We start from the raw sequence: 18874 nt of genomic DNA, 5'->3' as shown, positions 1-18874 counted from the left end.
ACGGGGATGATGGGGGGGGAGGATGGGGGGAGGAGGGGGAGGAAGGAGGGGAAGGAGGAAGAGAGGGGAGGAGGGGGAGGGGGGAAGGGGGGGAAGGAAGGGGGGAGGAAGGGAGGAGGAGGGGGAAGAGGATGACATTTCTACAGCACCAACTATGTGCCAGGCACTGTGCGGAGCACTTTATAGCTGTAACCCTCTAAAGAAGGGCTAAGGGAAGGGAAGCCCCTAAAACATAGCCCATGCCTAGGTGCCTTGCTTTTCCCACTGTTCCATTTGCTCCCCTCTCCTCTCTTTTTCCATAGTAACATCATGGCCTCCCTTCTCAAACCACCCTGCAATTGGAAGAGATATAGATAAATCATATATACATAAATAGACAGATAGATAATACAGATAAAATATAAATTGCAATTGCAAGAGACGTAGGGAAAGCAAATCGTGCTGGGGCAGGCCATAATACTTCTGGTCCTGAAGGGAGATGGCCTTGTGCCATGCTCAGGCTCACTCCACAAGGCCTCTGGAGAAGGCCACCATGCACCCCAGGACCCATTGCCTCCCTCCTCGAGCACATGGAAACATATTCACAGGATTTATTCATTTGCAAAGATGCCGTAGAGCTTTGCTTTTTTTCCCCTAAGGTGCTTTCTTAGGATTGTTGGAAGTTTACCTTTGCACTAATTATCAAGTATGTTTTTACTGGAACCTTGAAGAACTGCTGCTGGACCTCTTTAGCCTCTCAGTACTCTTACTGTCCTCTCCTCATTCTGGACTCAGGCATGTGGACTGGACCAGGGTTAGTTCTGGGGCATCTGCCTGCTAATGAGGGGGGTGGGGGAGCCCTAGGCTCCCTGCTCTTGTACTCTACAATTCATTAAGTCCACACCCAGTGGCTTGGGGGTGATTTTACATATAGCTTAGGTTATAGCTCACATCATTTATTCCTGTACACAAAGAAACATGAAACACAAAAGACTCAGGGTGCATTAATGGAATGACTTAAAACAGGATTCAGTAACAATTTTTTGTTGCTATTTGTCCTTTGTTCTTGACCATGATATCAGGAAGGAAATGTCACGACTTGCAAGTTAATTGGATTTAAGTGAGGAAGGCTGTGCAAAGGCACCAGCCTCATTTTCTCCTCTGGAGCCATCTGGGCCCAGCGGCAAGATATAGATCAGGACTACTGGAGACGGCCCTGGATGCAGTGGGAGACCTTGACCTTTTTAAGCTAAGGACTTTCCCAGGTCTCAGTCTGTCTGAGGCAATGCCCATTCAGTGATTAAGGCTAGGTAAAAAAGTGAGACAGAGAATGGTCTCTTTTACCCAGTCAAAAATAAATAAATAAAATCAACCTAGGAGGGGAAGGCCCTCAGGGTTTCTGGCCAAAACAGAAACAAATGCTATTTACACTCACTCAGAGCCAATCAAGGCCCAAACAATGACCAAGTGAGGCTTAGGATGGGACCTAACCTTGGCCAATCAATGAGAGCCACAGTGATTTGGGTATAAGGCATGGTCCATAAAAAAGAAATCTAGCCCATAAACCCCAAGATATCTTGCTAGGTTTCAGCGATCAAAAATTATGGCTATTATATATTATATATGGCTATATTATATCTGTCAGGAGGCTAATACGTAAACCTTAAGAGAACGTACAGCAGCTTGCAAGACCATTAATTAGGCATTTTACATTTCACCTCAGCTCTTCACCATCCAAACAAGTCCTGAGGCACAACTGCTGGTAAGATGGCCAGGCCTGAACCCATATTCTTGCCATAGTCATCCTCTCTAATATCGAAGTTTCTGTCTCCAATCAACTACATGCAGATGGGACCCAACCTCCCAGACCTCTCAAACTCACAAAGTCACAGCCAAGTCTAAACACATCCACCCTGATAGCAGTGTTCAAGTAAAGAGCATCCCCCCCATGCCCTCAACTCCCTTCATCAGATACAGAGTCCACTTACACCCTGTCACATGGGAGAGTTGAAGCAAGGCCTCCCTTCAAGAAGCTGTCTCTACTTTTAATTGATGAGGCATTCTGTCACCCGCTACTGTCATGGGGCAAGCAGTGAACAAAGTGATCACTCGGGGCTTTTCCCATCATACCAACCTGCCAAGTCCTTCTAGCACTGTACCACCATATGGCTGGAAGCAGGACCCAACCCTCCCATGTGACCAGCTGGAACCAGGAAGGGCAACTCTGAGCTTGCTCCATGGGATGTCTCCTCTCCTAGATTATTAAACAAACTAATAGTATAGCCAAGGGTAGGGAGTGCCAGAGAAGGAATCCACTTAAGACAGGCATCAGCAAGTTACGTGCGCTCCTTCCAGCACAAATCCAAATTTTTTTTTGTTGAAAAAACCAGAGAAGCATGGTCCCCATTGGGCCAGTTATTTTTATCAGACTAGCTCCTTGTAGCCTTGGAAAGCAGGGATGGAGAGGGATGAGGGGCCAGGAAATAGCACAAATAGGAGTGGGAGGATGGGAAACCAAGTCAAGCAAGGGAAGGGGAGCCTGGGCATTCTAGGCCTGGCTTCTGCTTACTTCAGAAGATAGCGCTGCATTGTTTGCATTTTGCAATGTGTTTGACCACTGCCAGTTAAGTCAACAGGCAGGTAGGGCTTATTTGTGTACTTGAGCTGAATGAGCTGCCTGCTTCTGTGTACTTAAAGCTATTCTCACAGCCATCCTCTGCTCTCAGGGGCCTTCCTCTCATTCCTATACTACATGTGTGCATTTTATAAAAAGGGCCAATTGTGCCATATTAATTGCAGCCATAGCATGACACACTACAGAGTCCAGGACCCAGGTTCAAATCCTGCTTACTACCGGTATGACTTTAGGCAGATCACTTCACCTCTCAACACCTCATTTTCCATTCCCTTTATAGAACGAAAGGCCTAAGGTCCTTTCCAGCTCTACATGTATAATCCTAGAAAATGGATAAATCAGTTGAAGTTGGCATTAAATCTTTCTAGGATCAGCTGGGTGTTTATATATACATGCAGATATAAAGCTGCTTTATATTCTTAAGAATATTATTACAAATGGCTCAAAATCGCATCAAGGTCAAGCAAGTCTTTGAGAGGTATTCCCCTCCCCACTATCAACCTGTGGCTTATCAAACTTAGTCGTTTGCTATGGAAAAGGGGTCATCTCAGGGGCTTCTGGGAAGCCTCCCCTTCCTTCTCTCCCCCTCCCCCATCATCATTCCCCTCTGAATGCTGGGAGTCTATTCAAGTTAATTAAGTAATCCCTGAGAAAGGATGAGTCTTCATCTCAGCACAAAGATCTGTGATTTGCAAATTTTGCCTGAGCAAGAACAGAACCAGGGAAGTAAATTTCTTGCTAAGAAAATCACCTAATGCCTTCTAAAGGCCAGTTGGATAGATTGTTTTGGATTGTCATAATAGCTGCCATTCCATAGAGCTTGAAGGCCAACTCTACCCTATATTATAGAATATAATAGTGATGATCAGGTCCAGAGCTGCAAGAGACCTTAGATGGCATCTAGGCCAGACCTACCATTTTACAGATTTGGAAACTGAGACCCAAAGAGGTTAAGTGACCTGCCTACAGTCCTATAATATCAGAGGTTCTTAAACTATTTTTTGGCATGGACTCCCTTTGACAGCCTGGTTAAATCTATGAAACCCATCTCTAAATGTTTTCACATGCATAGAATACATAGAGTTACAAAGGAAACCAATGGTTAGTGGAAATAATGATGTAATTTTTTCCCATCCAATTTCACAGATCCCCCTGATATCAATCCATGGGTGCCTTGGGGGTGTATGGTCCCCAGGTTAAGACAGTAAATAGCAAAACCAGGATGATGGAATATAGCTAAGTTTTAATTATTTCACAAACGACTCATCAAAAACCTCCTGCATAACCTTTCTCCTTACGACTCTTAACCAACAGCATTCACCTATGGAATCTTTGCCACTTACTCTATTTTTAATTCTCCATTTCCTGAAAGTTACTAGACAGTGGAAAGGAGGCATCATAATATCCAATTTTCCCATTCTCCCCCCTCATCTTCTCTCTTCCCTGACTGCTTTGCAGTAAGTCTCTGTTTTGTAGCCCATCTTTTCTCCACTTTTCCTCCTAGGAGTTGATACTGCACTTTGAAGTAATTGCCATTTGAAGATTGCTGAAAATGCTAGATTCATGCTGAACTCTATTCCAAGACAAGCTGATGATTTACAATTTGAATATTTGGCCAGATGATAACGATTGAATACATCCTTGTCATTTGGCATCCCAAACCACTCAGAATGGTTATACATGCGGATGTACCACTTTAAAAAATATATATTCCTAAAAACGACTTCTAAGAGAATAGAAAAGTCTTCCAGGCATCCATCAGACCCAAGATGAGTCATTCTCCAGGGTGCTATTTTCTAGTGTTCCTGTTCCAATAGTCCAGCCAAAAGATTGACTTTGAAGTTTCACGGTATTGATTTCTTTCACAGTCGTATACTCATTCATCATGATTCTTTAATCAATAATCTAGCTACTTAAGATATTGGGAGTCAGGCTCCTTATTTATCTCGATGACATTTGGTAGTGCTAGTCTCCTTAGAGAGTTTCGTCTTTGAGATCACCACTTCAATTCACCTCTTCCTTCCTCTGGAACCTTTAAGCTGTGGGAACAAAGTAGCAGAATTCCTCGGGCTTGCTTGCTTTGGAGGAAGCATTTTTTTTTTTGGAGGGAGGGACTGGTTCAAATTTTTACAGTTAGTCTTAATGTAATAATCGTATGTCTCAGGAGACTAATGGTTCTTTAATTTCTTTTTTCCTGGTTTTATGTGTTACATTTAACAGCAAAAAAAAAATGAAAATATCTTCCTGAAAGCAATATAAAAGTTTAGTCAGTCTTCTACCAGAAATTTTCCAGAGTCTCTCTCCTTTCCGGTTTCCCCTTTTTCGAGACCAGGACTGGAAAATGTAGTGACTGCCTCCTATTAGTGTTAAAAAGGGAAGAATTCTCCTGAGGGAGGGAGACAACTAGCCTCATTACTTTAAAGCTCTGTCCTACTCACCAAACTTTGGAATAAATTTCTATAGTCTCCATACTGTCATCCACAAATACACTCAATTTTATAGTGACAATGACATTGTTAAGCAAGAATGTTCGATGGTATGATTTTTTTTAATCCTTTATCTCCAGGAAGGAGAGATCTGGAGGAGACATTTGAACAAGTTAGCTCTGCCTTCAGGATGTAAGCAGCTCCATTCCCCAGTGTTTTGATCTTTGTCTATGCATTTGGTATCCAAAACTTCATCCCTGAGTTCATCCTTCTAAACTCATTCTGGGGAAGACATGAGTGCAATATCAAAGCAACTAGGAGACCTTTGCTGTTTTGTCAGCATCTAACTGCATAAACAAATGCACACATTAGCATACATACATCACACTAAATGGCAGGAAGTAACATAAAAAGATGAAATAATCACAGGAATTGAATTCTAATTATTCAACTTTGAACTCAGTTTTCCAGATTGCTCTTCAAAAAAAAAAAAAAAAAAACTCCAAGTCCAACCAGGAATCTTGCTCTACCCAACGGAAAGCAGTTCCTTGAAGGCAAGGACCTCTTCTTGTATCTCCAGTGCAAAGAACACAGTAGGTGTTCAATAAATGTTTGCACAATTGAATTGTTCTTTGGCGGTTATGAAGTACAGAACTTGCAATTCATTGGTCTGTCTGGAATGAGATTCCTGGCATCTGGCTGCTACTCAAACACATTAGAAAGGGCAGAAACATTAATTAAGCACCTACTATGTGCCAGGCACTGTGCTACATGCTTTACAAATTTTATCTCATTTGATTCTCACAACAACCCTGGGAGGTAGGTGCTATTGTCATCCTCATTTTACAACTGAGGAAGAACAGAGTTAAGTGGTTACCCAGTTAGTGTCTGGGACCTAATTTGAACTCAGGTCTTCTTGATCCCAAACCCAGCACTCTAACCACTGGGTTGCTCCTCTTGCAGAAATGGCTTCCTTATTCCTTAAGACTTCCTTAAATAAACCCTAAACTCAAAATTTAGGGCCTGTTCTTTGTTAGATAGCCTAGAAATTGAAACAAATGCATTTCCCTACCTTCCAGAAACAATCTTTCCAATAAGACAGGTTAGATGAGTTTGCTAATTAGTAATACACTCATTTCTAGGCACCACCCTCTTGTTAAGATCCAAAATACAGAGCTGCAGAGAAGACACTGAAACGTGATTTAAACAGGTGGTTCTGAAGTTCTCCAGTCTCCCAATAACAAATCGATTTTTAGAGTAGGTCAACGGGAGCCCTAGCTACCAGTCATTTACCTCTACCCACTGATAGCATTAATAACTCTTGCTGACTGATTTCAAGAACAAATCCATCATTCAGGAAACATGAGGAAGGTGGTAGGGAGGGAAGGGTGTATCTAATTTTTTTTAAATGTCCTTTTCATTGGACTCTAGAAACCATCTGAGGAAAAAGTTGACACCCGACAGAGGAACAGATGACAATGGCAGGCAGTCATCCCCCTGGAGGCTGAAGATATTTTGTTCTTCTTCAAGAGAATGAGTTACCAAGAATAATAATATCTAACAGCTCAAAGTGACTTAACACCAACCTGCCTGCTTTGGTGAAATAGGGGTTCTTGGACTTCTCAAGTCTCATAAAAAGCTTAATACAGCTCCCCTCAAACACTGACTTCACTACTGCCTCTATTTTTCTGTAGAAAGCTTTCCTTCAGGAAAGACATGCCTCAAGAACTCAATGAAAGCAGCTCGCTACACACTTCATATTTCATCCTTTTTTGATCTTATTGCATTTCTCTCAAATCCTCAGAGGCAATTTATTACCCACTGCTCATAACCTGTGCTCATTTTGCACCAGACTCATTCCCTATAGACCATAACAACCCAACCTGCTTATTACAGAAGGGAAGCTCAAAAATATTGGAGAAGTGACCCCCTCCTGTTCCTCGGGGCTTTCTAGGGACTCTCCTTCCAATATCAAAATAGCATTAGGAGAGGTAGCCTGACACACAAGCTTAAATGCTGGACTCGCAGCCAGGAAAGCCTGAGCTCAAAATCTACCTCTGCCTCTTAGATCTATGCTCGTGAATGAGTCACTTAGGCTTGTCTAGTCTCAACTTTCTCATACGCAAAATGTGATCAGAGATGCAAGTGAGAGAGCACAAACAATTGGTCCCCTTCAAAGCATTCTATTTCTCTCCTGCACACCAGGCCCCACATCACTTCTACATGACCAACACTGAACTCATTATTTTTCCCCTCAAATTCGCTCCTCTTTTGAACTGACCCCATTCCTGAGGAAGCCACCACCAAGCTTCCAGCCACTCAGGTTCACATCATCTTCCACTTGTGCCACTCCCTTACCCTCACTCCTCCTCATTCAATCAATATAATAACAAGCATTAATCAAATATTTACTATGTGTCAGGCAGAGTGCTAAGCACTGGGGATACAAAGAAAGAAGAAAAACAGACTCTACCCTCAAGTAGCTTACATTCATAGAGGAGACAACAATCAGTTGCCAGGTCTACCGAATTTCCCTCCCATAACTTCTTTCTCAGTCATTCCTTTCTTTCCACACACACAGGGACTCCATCCCAGTTCAGACCTTCATCATATCTCACCTAGGGTATAAAAAGAACCTCCTAATTGATCTTCCTGCCTCTGGTCTTTATCCACTCCAATACATCATCCACATAGCTGCCAAGTGGATATTTCTTTTTTTTTTTTTTTACATGAGGCAATTGAGGTTAATTGACTTGCCCAGGGTCACACAGCTAGTAAATGTTATGTGTCTGAGATTTGAACTCAGGTCCTCCTGACTCCAGGCCAGTGCTCTATCCACTGAGCCACCTAGCTGCCCCTCAAGTGGCCATTTCTAAAGCACAGGTCTGATCAGGTCACTCTTTAATGAACTCCAATGGCTCTTCTTGCCTCTACAATGCAGTTTTAGTTGGCTTTTCATTGAACTGATAGTTTCACAAAGTCATTCAGTATAGCCAAATGTTGTCTGCATAGACCCAAGTAGTAACAATGATAACAAAAGCAACAATAATAAAAATGACCTCTTTTCTAAAATAAAATGCAAATCTCCATATTTAGCTTTTAAAGTCCTTCATAGCCTTACTCTTGCTACTAATCCAGCCAAACTGGCCTCCTTGCAGTTCCTCTCCCACAATGCTCCATCTCCCATCTCCATACCTTTGCAGAAACTGCTCTCCCACTTCTCTCTCCTCACTGCCATGTCATAGAGACATATCTCAGATCATATCTGTAAAAAGTGCTTAGCACAGTGTCCAGCACAGAGTAGGTACTATATAAATGCTTACTCCCTTCCCTCCTTTCCCTTCAGAGAATCTCTAGCTTCCTTCAGAGCTCAGCTCAAGTTACCGCCTCCTACAAGAAAACTCTTCTTATCCTTCCAGTTGCTGGTACCCTTTTCCCAGAAGTTACTTTGTATATATCTATACTGAATTTTCTATGTACCCACCCACCCACTCCCAATAGAATGTAAGTTCTTCGTGTAACAGCCTTGCCACAATATCAATACACAAGAAACAGTCCTTTCACTGTTTTTTCAACTTTTAGTGGTCAAACTAGAGATGTGAACCCTGGTTGTGTGGAAATATATGAACGATTCATCAGTCAACACCAGGCTAAGAGTGGGGGAAGGGGAAAAGGCTCCTATTCTCTCTTCACTACTTTCCATCTACCCACGGACAGTGAAAAGTCCCTCCACTCCCAACCAGGCTGAAAAGACGATTTATGCCTAGAAAAGCCTCCTTCTCAAAGGACATGAGCAATCTCTGCACTATACTTTCAGATTTGTACGATTTTGTACCTCATAAGGAATGACCTTACAGACGCCCAGACATCATGTCGGCATTCCCAATAATTTAACACAGCAAATAGCGAATGGCCAAACTGACTCAGATTTGTTGTGGCTCCACTTCTAGGCAAGTTGCAGCCTGTATTTTATGGGCAATTGATAACGCCAAAGTCTGTGATTTATACAGACATGCCCAAGCATCACTCAGGATAGCATGGGCAAGCAATGAAGAAGTCGCATGTGTAAATTAAACAGAGGGCTGGGGAAAATCAGCTCTTGCTGATAGAATGGCTGGTAATGTGATCAAAAATGGAAACTCTACAAAGTCTAAAAATGCTTTCACTGAGCCAGTCATTTCAGCTTCATCCAAACTTCCTTTAATTGATCAAAACTTCAAGAAACTAATTTCTTAGCATGTTTGTACTTGTTTTCTCCACAGACATAATTTGCAACCTTTCTGTGCCTTCGTAGATGGTCTCCAAGAGTTGCTCTAGAGAAGACAAAAAGATTCCCAAGGAGACACAAACCAGGCAGTTTTGCTATTATTATGCTAAATTTGATACATACTTTTAAAACACAAATAGTCCATAAAAATTCATAGCTTCATATACAATCTTCTTTGTTCTTGGAATATTGGGATGTTCAGGTTTGTTCATGATTAAACATCATTATCATTATAAAAAAACAATTACGAAAGACTTGAAAACTCTGATGAATGCAATGATTAGTTATGACTCCAGAGGGCTGATGGTGAAGCAGACTGCTTACCTCTCGACAGAGAGAGGATGAACTCAAGGTACAGAAAAAGACACATATTTTCCGACAGAACAAATGCAGAAATTTGGTTTTATCATGTATATTTGGTTCATATAACTTCATAATAAAAAAATGAAAACCAGAGAAGTCATTATTGCAGACCACATGGTCACTGAAGGCATGCATCAATCATGTCCATCATGTCGAAGGGTGGCTATGACCCATCAGAGAGAGACAATGTGCACCAATCCCTAGTCTCTGCAACAGACAAGTCTGTCCGTGATTGTGGGCATAGCCACCAGTCAGAGGCTCAAGTCTTTTGATAGCTGGTCTTGCTTTCTCCCTGAAGGTTCATCAATAGCTTTAACAGGAGATTGGCTGTGAGCTGAGGGTAGATTTTATTATAGATGTGCAGAAGAACTGAACTCGTTAATACCTCCAACTACTGTCTTACTTCTTTTCCTCTAGTTTTCCTTGTTTCCAAATTCTACCCACTTCTTACAACGTTCTCTAGCTTTTCACTGGCCTGATTTCTCTCACAAAATTATTCGGTACAGCTCAATGTTGTCTGCATGGACCTGAATAATAACAATGATAACAAAAGCAACAATAATGAAAAGTGACATTTACATTGTGAAGGAAAACTACATAATCCATCATTTCCCCAACCTGGTAACGAGCTTCTCTCTAAACTTAGCTAGGCTGGCCCTTGGGACAAATGGAACCCAGGGTCTCCTCCATTCCATGATAGAGCAGCAGGGAAGAACTTCAGCCAAACTTCATCCAAACATGGACGTAACAACGAAAACAACGAGATCACAGTGAGTACACCAAGGTTGATCAATCAATCAGCATTTATTAAGTGCCTACAGTGTGCCAGGCACTGCACTAGTTGCTAAGAATACACATACAAAAGTGAAACAGTACCTGCCTTCAAGGAGCTTACACCTGATCAAAGGAGACAACATGTACATATACAAAACAGGAAATAAAAATAAGGTAATTTGGAGGGGAAGAACATTAGCAGAATGGGGGCAGGGGATCAGTAAAGATGCCATTTAGAAAACGTCTCTTGACAGTTTGGAAGAGTTTGGATGGAAATGACAGATTCGAAGAGATGGAGGTGAGATGGGAGTACATTCCAGGTGGAAAGGCATAGAGATAGGTAATGAAGTAGCGTATATATACGAGCAACAGCAAAGAGGCCGGTTTGGCTGAACCACAGAGCATAGGGAGTAATGCATGACTTATATCTTAAAGCTATAGCTATACAATACCCAAACAATTCATCAGATCATCCAACTATAAAGGTATGCCCTGCTATGAATATCCAATATCCTAAATTCCAAACTTTCAGACCAAAACTAAGTAGTCATTATTCAGTTTAGTGAAGGATTTACCAAAAGGTATCTCTAAAGAACAGCTTCTTCAGTCTACAGAATTCAATTTATGTAAAAGCCATTTACCAAAAAAAAAAAAAAAAAAACTTTTCAGGAATACAGTAACTGCATAAAGCAACAAATGCCTTGATTCAATTCAATAAGCATTCATTAAGTGCCTACTGTGTGCCGGGCTCTATGCTGGGTGCTGGGTAACAACAAAAAACTGTCCCTGCCCTTAAGAAGTCCCCACAGTAGCTGTTAGAGCGAAAGAAAGAACAATATGACAATATTTAATGCACACATTCCATGGTCCACAATCCCTCCTCCCACTCCCAACCAAGGCATCCATGAACCATGAGCTAGGGACCACTGATCTAGTCCAACCTTATTTTACAGATGAGGAAACTAATGTCCAGAGAGAGGAAGGAACATGCCCAGGTGATACACAGCCAGTTGATGGCAGACCTGGGACTGGAACCCATGCCTCTTTACTCCTCATCTCAAGCTGGATAGGATTTGCATAGCTGGGGGTGGTATAAGGGCAGTCTAGGCAGAAGGAATAGCATGAGCACAGAGGCAAAGACAGGCCCAAAGGATGTTCAGGGGGAAGTGAGGATTCTAGTCTAGCTGGAACACGGGTCATGGAGAAATAAAGGGAGATAAGCCTGGAAAAATAGCTTAGAGACAGACTATATAGAACTTTGACTGAGAAAAGGTTAAAAGATTAAAAAAAAATCCTTAAAGGTGACCCATCCTCTCATCACTGTCTTAAGCAAGTCTAAAACAATGGTTATATAATGACATCATCAAATTAAAACAGACCAAAAAGTCAATTCCAGGCTGGTTTTCTAGCTGTTCAATGGAAGGGGGCAAGGAGAGGTGAGGGAGGGTTCTGAAAGTTTGTGGAACAGTAAGATGACCTCCAAAGAACCAGATTCCAGAGACCCCTACTACTTTACTGTCTACCATAGAAATTATAAAAATAAAAGCACTAGGTTAAATGGTCCTTTCCTGCTCCAAATCCCATCTTTCTATGATTCTACTTACCATAAGGTTCCTTTAACTAGCAAACTCCTCAACATATTCCTAATATGACTTAATTTACAAACATTAAAATCATACACAACTTCTTAGGACCACTGTGGTTACATAAAATGAAGCCCACCTAAACAAAGTATGCCATTCTCAAGAGGTTTTAGTGGTCAAAAGAGGGACAGTTTTCAAGTGGATTTTTTTCAAGGTCTCATGCAAGCAAAAAATGCTATAAAGATTGAGACTTTTGCCACTGGATACCATTTTGGGAGGTCACCCTTCACTTTTTGGCAGCTTGAAGCGAACCCATAGAACAGCAGGTTTTCCTTTTCAGGTTTGTTACTTTTCAAAATCATTTTTCAAATGTTCAGACAGCTTGAGGACAAAGAGCATCTCCTCCTTCCTCTACCCTGACATTACTCATTCATTCATTTGTTCAACAAACACTTAGAAAGAGAGAAAATAGCACGCACTAAGCATCACTAGTGTATTCATTCAATTACAATATTAATTATCAGTAGAAATACTCACTTCCAGAAGAAGGGATGAAAAGATGTCACGCACTTTGATAATTAAGGGTGTCTAGTATCCTCTATACGACATCGTTGATTTTTTTCAAACGGGAAATCTACAACCTGACTGAATGTTCTTAGTTCAACAAAGTCTTTGAGTTGACAGGTAATAATTAATTAACAATGAATGGTGTCTTTCAGCCCATCACAGTGATTGGCACTATCATCTTCTGAAAAGGGAAGGATGTGTTAATATGGCAAAGCAGTCAGGAAAACATGAATGCTTCACAATTTCCACTGCTTTCAATGAAATACTTGATGTGACAGGTAGATCACTTATGGAGAAGAACTAGGTAGAGGGGGTATGAGCAGCAGCCTTCTGGGACCATGATATGGAAGTCATTGGAAAAGGGACTGAAATCCTTGCTCTGACCTTGCATTAAGAGGGTATTATTCCAAAAGCTATATTATCACCTTTCATCCCTGAACCATCCTTCTTCCTATCTCAACAAACGGATTAGCCTAGAGCTTTCCCAGTAGGTGAGAAGAAAAATGTCTTGGTCACGGTTAATGATGGAAAAAGGGGTGAATTTCCAAGTCCTTCCTTCTTGTTGGTCCCATCTTTATCCCCTAAAATATAATTCACCTCCTTTCAAAATACACAGTCAAGCCCAAGTCTCTAGGCATGGACTGCAGACTCAACTGCAATGTTTTCCAGGTGGTGTAACTAGTGCTTTTATGGGTCAAAGAAGGGGAGGTGTAGGTCCCTACTCTTCCTGAAAACTCTGCCCAGTGGCCAAAGGAATATCTTACTTCCACTACGGAAGATGCCCAGTTGTGTGGCATCACTACCACGTAAGCATACAACCATCCTCTGATTACCAATAATTGCTTGATATTAGTTAAACTGAATTCTGAGGCAAAGGCTGTGACAGAAATAGAGCTAGATTTGGTGTCACAAGACCTGGGTTCACATCTTAGATTTGCCATGTATTACCATGGGCAAGTCTCTTCTCCTATGTGGGCCTCAGTTTCGTCATTTGAAAAACAAGGGTGTTGGACTAGATTCCCTCTAAGATCCCTTTCAGCTTTAAGTCTATGCCCCTATGTCAACTGGGGCTATTTTCTTACTTACAGGAAGAGTAAGAGAGTCCAGAGATCATTTGGGGCACTGCACAGTTAGTTTTAAAGTCTGAGCTTGCAAATGAAGACATCTTCAGGAGAGAGGAAGGGAGAATTGATTTCACCATTTCAGTTTTTGTCCCTTTTTTAAATGTTGTCCCAGATCACAGGTCTTCTTTCCCAACACAGCCACACAAGACAGAATTCTGACGCTGTAACACTTCTTTCCTTCGGTGGTAATCCATGACACATTACACATAAAGCATATTTAGGGTCCATGAACATAATATATAAACTGGGTCCCATAATCCCTAACAAATCATATCCCTAACATGCAAGAAAGAAGCAGAGAAGAGGGTCAATCTAGATACAGATTGAAAATTATCAGAAAGGAAAAGAATCCAATGATGTTTTGGGTTCCAATAGCAGCTGCTCAACATGGTCATTTAACCAAACCATTTTAAAATCTCAGCTTTCCAAATGACTCCCGGCAAAATCAGTGCCACAAAGGGCCATGTTTGAATGACCCACTAGAGGAGAAAGGAAGCAATGTAGTGAATAGAACACTAAATTTAGAGTCAGAAAGACCTAGGTTCAAATCTCCCTTCATACACTTATTAGTTGTATAACATCAGGCAAGTCACATGATCTCTTTAGACCTCAGCTTCTCCACTTATAAAATGAGGGAGTTGTCCTCAATGACCCCTTAGGTCCCTTCGAGCTCTAAATACATGACCCTATGAATATCCACAAATTAGATGCGTGGCTGGTACAGTTATGATTGTCTACTAATCCAGTCAATCTGGGTTTGACACACGTCCAAAGAAAAGGGAAATCATGTGAAAATCCTTTCATGCTGGAAAATTAGTATCAGCCATTAGTCCAAGATTGGACACTAACACTTAGACCTTACTCTAACTATATTTCTTAATCCAAGTAGGGTGCAAGGAAGGAGCAAAGAGAAACCAGTAACCTAACAAGAAGGGAACACATCTTCCCTTTTTCTTGGCTTTTCATCTCATTCCTGAACGGATACCCAATCCTTACAAAACTTCTCCCTAACCTTCCTCTGGTTCTCATTCCATTCTCTCCCCTGCCCACTTCACCATATTTCCTTTAAAAAAAAAAAAAGTTAAAAACTGCCAGTAGGCTGGATGGAATGGGGAGGGTGGAGAAACCATGATGGTAGTTCCTTTTATACCTCTGCTGGTCTCATTGCCACCCTCCCCTCACTCCAAATCTCGTATTAAGTAAGTGGAAAGAACATAGGACTGGAAGCCAAGAAATCTGGATTCTAGTTCTAATTTGGCCACTAACTTGCTAGGTAATAATGGGCTTTGGTTTTCCTGGGCCTTGGTTTCCTCCTCTGTAAAATGAGGGTGTTGGGTGAGGTGATGTCCAAGGTCCCTGCCAGCTCAATGGTTTTACCAGCTCAACTTTTTACCAATTAGTAGAGTCACTAGTGAAATAACAAAGCATGTTAGTGACTTGAAATCTTAAAACTTAAAGCTAACCTAAACTAATCATTACCAGAGGAAGCCCTAGTGGCAGTGGATTAGAAGAAACCATTCACACTTTTGCCCACTTCTTGGGATTTGAGAATTCATGGGGAAAAAAGTACTGCCCTTAAAATGTCAAGAAGACAACCCACTGTTGAAGTCATTTACATGAGTAGGGCCAACAGGCTTTGACCATCCATACACTCTTTCAATCCAAATCCCTCTCAGGATGGAGGCATGGCAGAAAACATAGCTAAGTGGCAGCAGGCCCTATAAATAGAGCACTGGAGTTGGACATAGGAAGCCCTACAGTCAAATCTGGCCTCTGACACTTACTAGCTATGTGACCCTGCAAGACTACCACTGCCTGCCTCAGTTTCCTCATTAGTAAAAATGAAGATAATAATACCTATAGTACTACCTCACCAGGTTACTGTGAGGATCAAATAAAAGGATGTTTGCAAAGCACCCTGCAAACTTTAAAGCATTATAAAGATTTCTATTAACTCAGATGTGAAATTCATAACTTTGGCCTTATTCATAGTGACTCATGCAGACCAAATACAGCAAGTATAGTGATCCAGCATCCAAGTACCAAGCTGGGGGCAGGAATTTTCTATCACAAATTACCGCACCACTCTATGTAACAAACCCTCTTTTCTATTCCCATGTGATGGTATCACATCCCCATTCCACACTTCCCTCCTCTCTCGTTTGGTTTCTTTGTACCCGCAGTGCAAACCATTTCCTTTCATATCTGGTCAGCCCTCACAGTTTTGTGAAGCAAGTGACTCCTGTTGCAATAGCAGAGTACAAAGAGAGGAAAGCAGGATGCTGGAAATACGTATCAAGCGACAGGAATACAACAGTAGAACCACACAATGTCTGACCCAGAAGTAACCTTTGCAATCTTGTCTAGCCCTTTCATTTTTACAGAAGAGGGAACTGAAACAATCCAGCAAGGAGATGGAATTTTCCCAAAAGCATGACATTATGAACATCTCAAACGCCAGGAGTTAAAGGATATTAATGACTTTGTCAGTAGAAAAAAGTGAACGTTGGATCCCCAAGCCTACCAGGCAGGAAATCATACTTTTGGCCTTCTTCTGTGGCCCCTTAGGATCACTGTCAGGCTGGAACACTTCTGGCTGAATATGATTCTCCTGGTGTAGACTAGAAAGGAGCCTTGAGTTTTCTTCACAATCCTGTTTCCCCCCATCTCTCTCATATGTGCCTCCATAGCAGCAAAAAGCAAATCTTTAACTGATGAGCATAAAAGCTATTTAGCATGGTGGGCTTACAAAGGAAGCTGTGGTTCTCTCACTTTTCCTCCTCACAGAAAGCTGCACCACTGGCAGATATTACTAATCATTTCTGTTATAACAGATGGTGTTGGGGATACATACAAGAGCTTTGGAGAGCCAAATGGTACCGCCATTAAGATTTTCCAAGGAAAAGAAGACAAAGACTATCAACAAAAGTATTCTTGCCATGTGGAATATGAAAGTATGCATTTCTAGTTCTTCCTCATGTAGTAAAATATGTAGGGGACATCAAATTCTTTGTAATAGCCATATAAGAGGAAAACTAAAAAGGCTGACAACATTGGTCAGCTCCAACCAAGATGATGGATCCTAGGCTCTAGAGAGTGACAAAGGGCATCCCCACTTCATTGTTTTGCCGAGATCCTCAGAGCCTTTCTATTAATACCAAGAGGTCTCAAAGAGGTTGACAGGGGGTTGACTATTAATTCCGCCCACGGTTATGGGATATCTTGGAAGAAGACATAAAACAAACCCTTCAACTTGTTTGTTGTTGCAGAAGCACTAGAAAACTGTATAGTGCATTTGGGAGTTGGAAGACCTGGGTTAGAGTTCCAGCTTTCCAGTCCTATGACCTCGGAAAAGTCATTTCCCCTCTCAAAGTCTCAACTTCTTCATTGTCAAATGAAGATTTTTAAAAAATAATAATAATACCTACTTCACAGGATTGTGGTTAAGAAAACATTCTGTAAAACCTAAAAGGATATAGAAATGGGAACAATTGTTGACTTATGACATGTTCAAGGAATCATAGATATGAAGCAGAAAGAGACCTTAGAGCTCATCCAGTATAGTTTATTCATTTTATAGACGAGGAAACTGAGGCCTAGAGAGGTTATTACTCAATGTTCTGTTGGTTTTGTGTGTGTGTGTGTGTGTGTGTGTTTTAGCAAGGCAATTGGGGTTAAGTGACTTGCCTAAGGTCACACAGCTAGTAAGTGTCAAGTGTCTGCTCTGACACCGGATTTTAACTCAGCTTCTCCCAACTCCAGGGCCAATGTTCCATCCACTGTGCCACCTAGCTGCCCCAATTACTCAAGATGACAGCCAGGATTCAAATTGAGGGCCTCTCACTTAAAAATCCAATGCAGTTTTTCCTGCAGTGTGTATGATACCTCTCCTTCAGTTAAGAACAAAAGACATCCAAATGAGGGATAGAGTTAGAAAAGATCAGATGACCTCTGAGATCGCACCCTCCCAACCAAAGCAGAAAGAATCCCTTCTTGTACACTCTCCTCAGAGAATGCCATCAAGCCTCTGAATGAATGATTCCAATGGTGGGGAGCCAATTATCTCAGCAAGTAGGTTATTTCCTGTCAGATAATTCTAGTTCAGTTCTTCTTTATATTGAGTGAAAAGTGGCCTCCCTATAATATCCATCCCCTAGATCTCAGTCTGGTACACCACATAACCAGCAAAATTCCTCTTCCACATGAGAGTGCATCAAATATCTAAAGAAAGTAATCATATCTCCCCTAAGTCTCCTCTTCTCAGAAATTCATTCCTTTAAACAAAAAATTTTTAATCAATGATTTGAATAAAGGAATAGATGGTCCCTTATCAAATTTTCCAATGACATACAACTGGGAGGAACAGCTGACACCCTGGGTGACAGAGTCAGAATCAAAAGCATCTTGACAGGTGAGAACATTGAGCTGAATCTAATCAAATGAAATGAAATTGGAATAAATGTAAAGTCTTACAGTTAGGTTAAAAAAAATATCACCTTTCCAAGTAGAAGATGGAGGAGGGATGGTTTGACATTATTTGTCTGACAAAGATCTAGGAGTTTCAAGAAAAAGAGTAAAGTTAGGAAGTGAAGTAAAGTTAGAGTGACAAACAAAACCAAATTTCAATTACATGGGGCGAATTAAGTAGAAGGGATTAAAAGTGGAGAGAAGGGATAGGAACAAAGAGAAGGAGAGGGAGGAGGAGAGAAAGAGACTTAGTGGTCTAGGTCTGGGCTGAGTGAAGAAGGGAAAGGAAGAAAATTGGGTTCAGACAGTTCTAACTAGATTATGGGCTTTGATTTAATTTCCCCACCATCTTTTTCTTTGTAAGGTAGGAAGGAAAAGAGGAAATATTTATTATAATAGGATATGATAGAGAGAAAAAGAAACCTAATAATCATAATCATGGGCTAGAGAACCATCCTCAAAAACATGAAGGCCTGGGTTCAGGTCCCACCTCTGATACATACTGTGAGACTTTGAGCAAGTCACTTACCCTCTCAGTGCCCTAGGCACTAAGACTAACAGTTGCAGAGAAGGTGCTGACCAACATTTGTAGATGGAGTTTCCCTACGGGGAAAGTGATTTCATTGTGAATGAAATCATAGGTTCAGTTTTCATGCCTAATTACAACCATGAATATGAATATGCAAAAC

The sequence above is a fragment of the Vombatus ursinus genome, unplaced genomic scaffold (genome assembly GCF_900497805.2).
Source record: "Vombatus ursinus unplaced genomic scaffold, bare-nosed wombat genome assembly UNPS02015358.1, whole genome shotgun sequence".
NCBI classification, from domain to species: Eukaryota; Metazoa; Chordata; class Mammalia; order Diprotodontia; family Vombatidae; genus Vombatus; species Vombatus ursinus.
Note: the sequence above shows the minus strand (reverse complement) of the source record.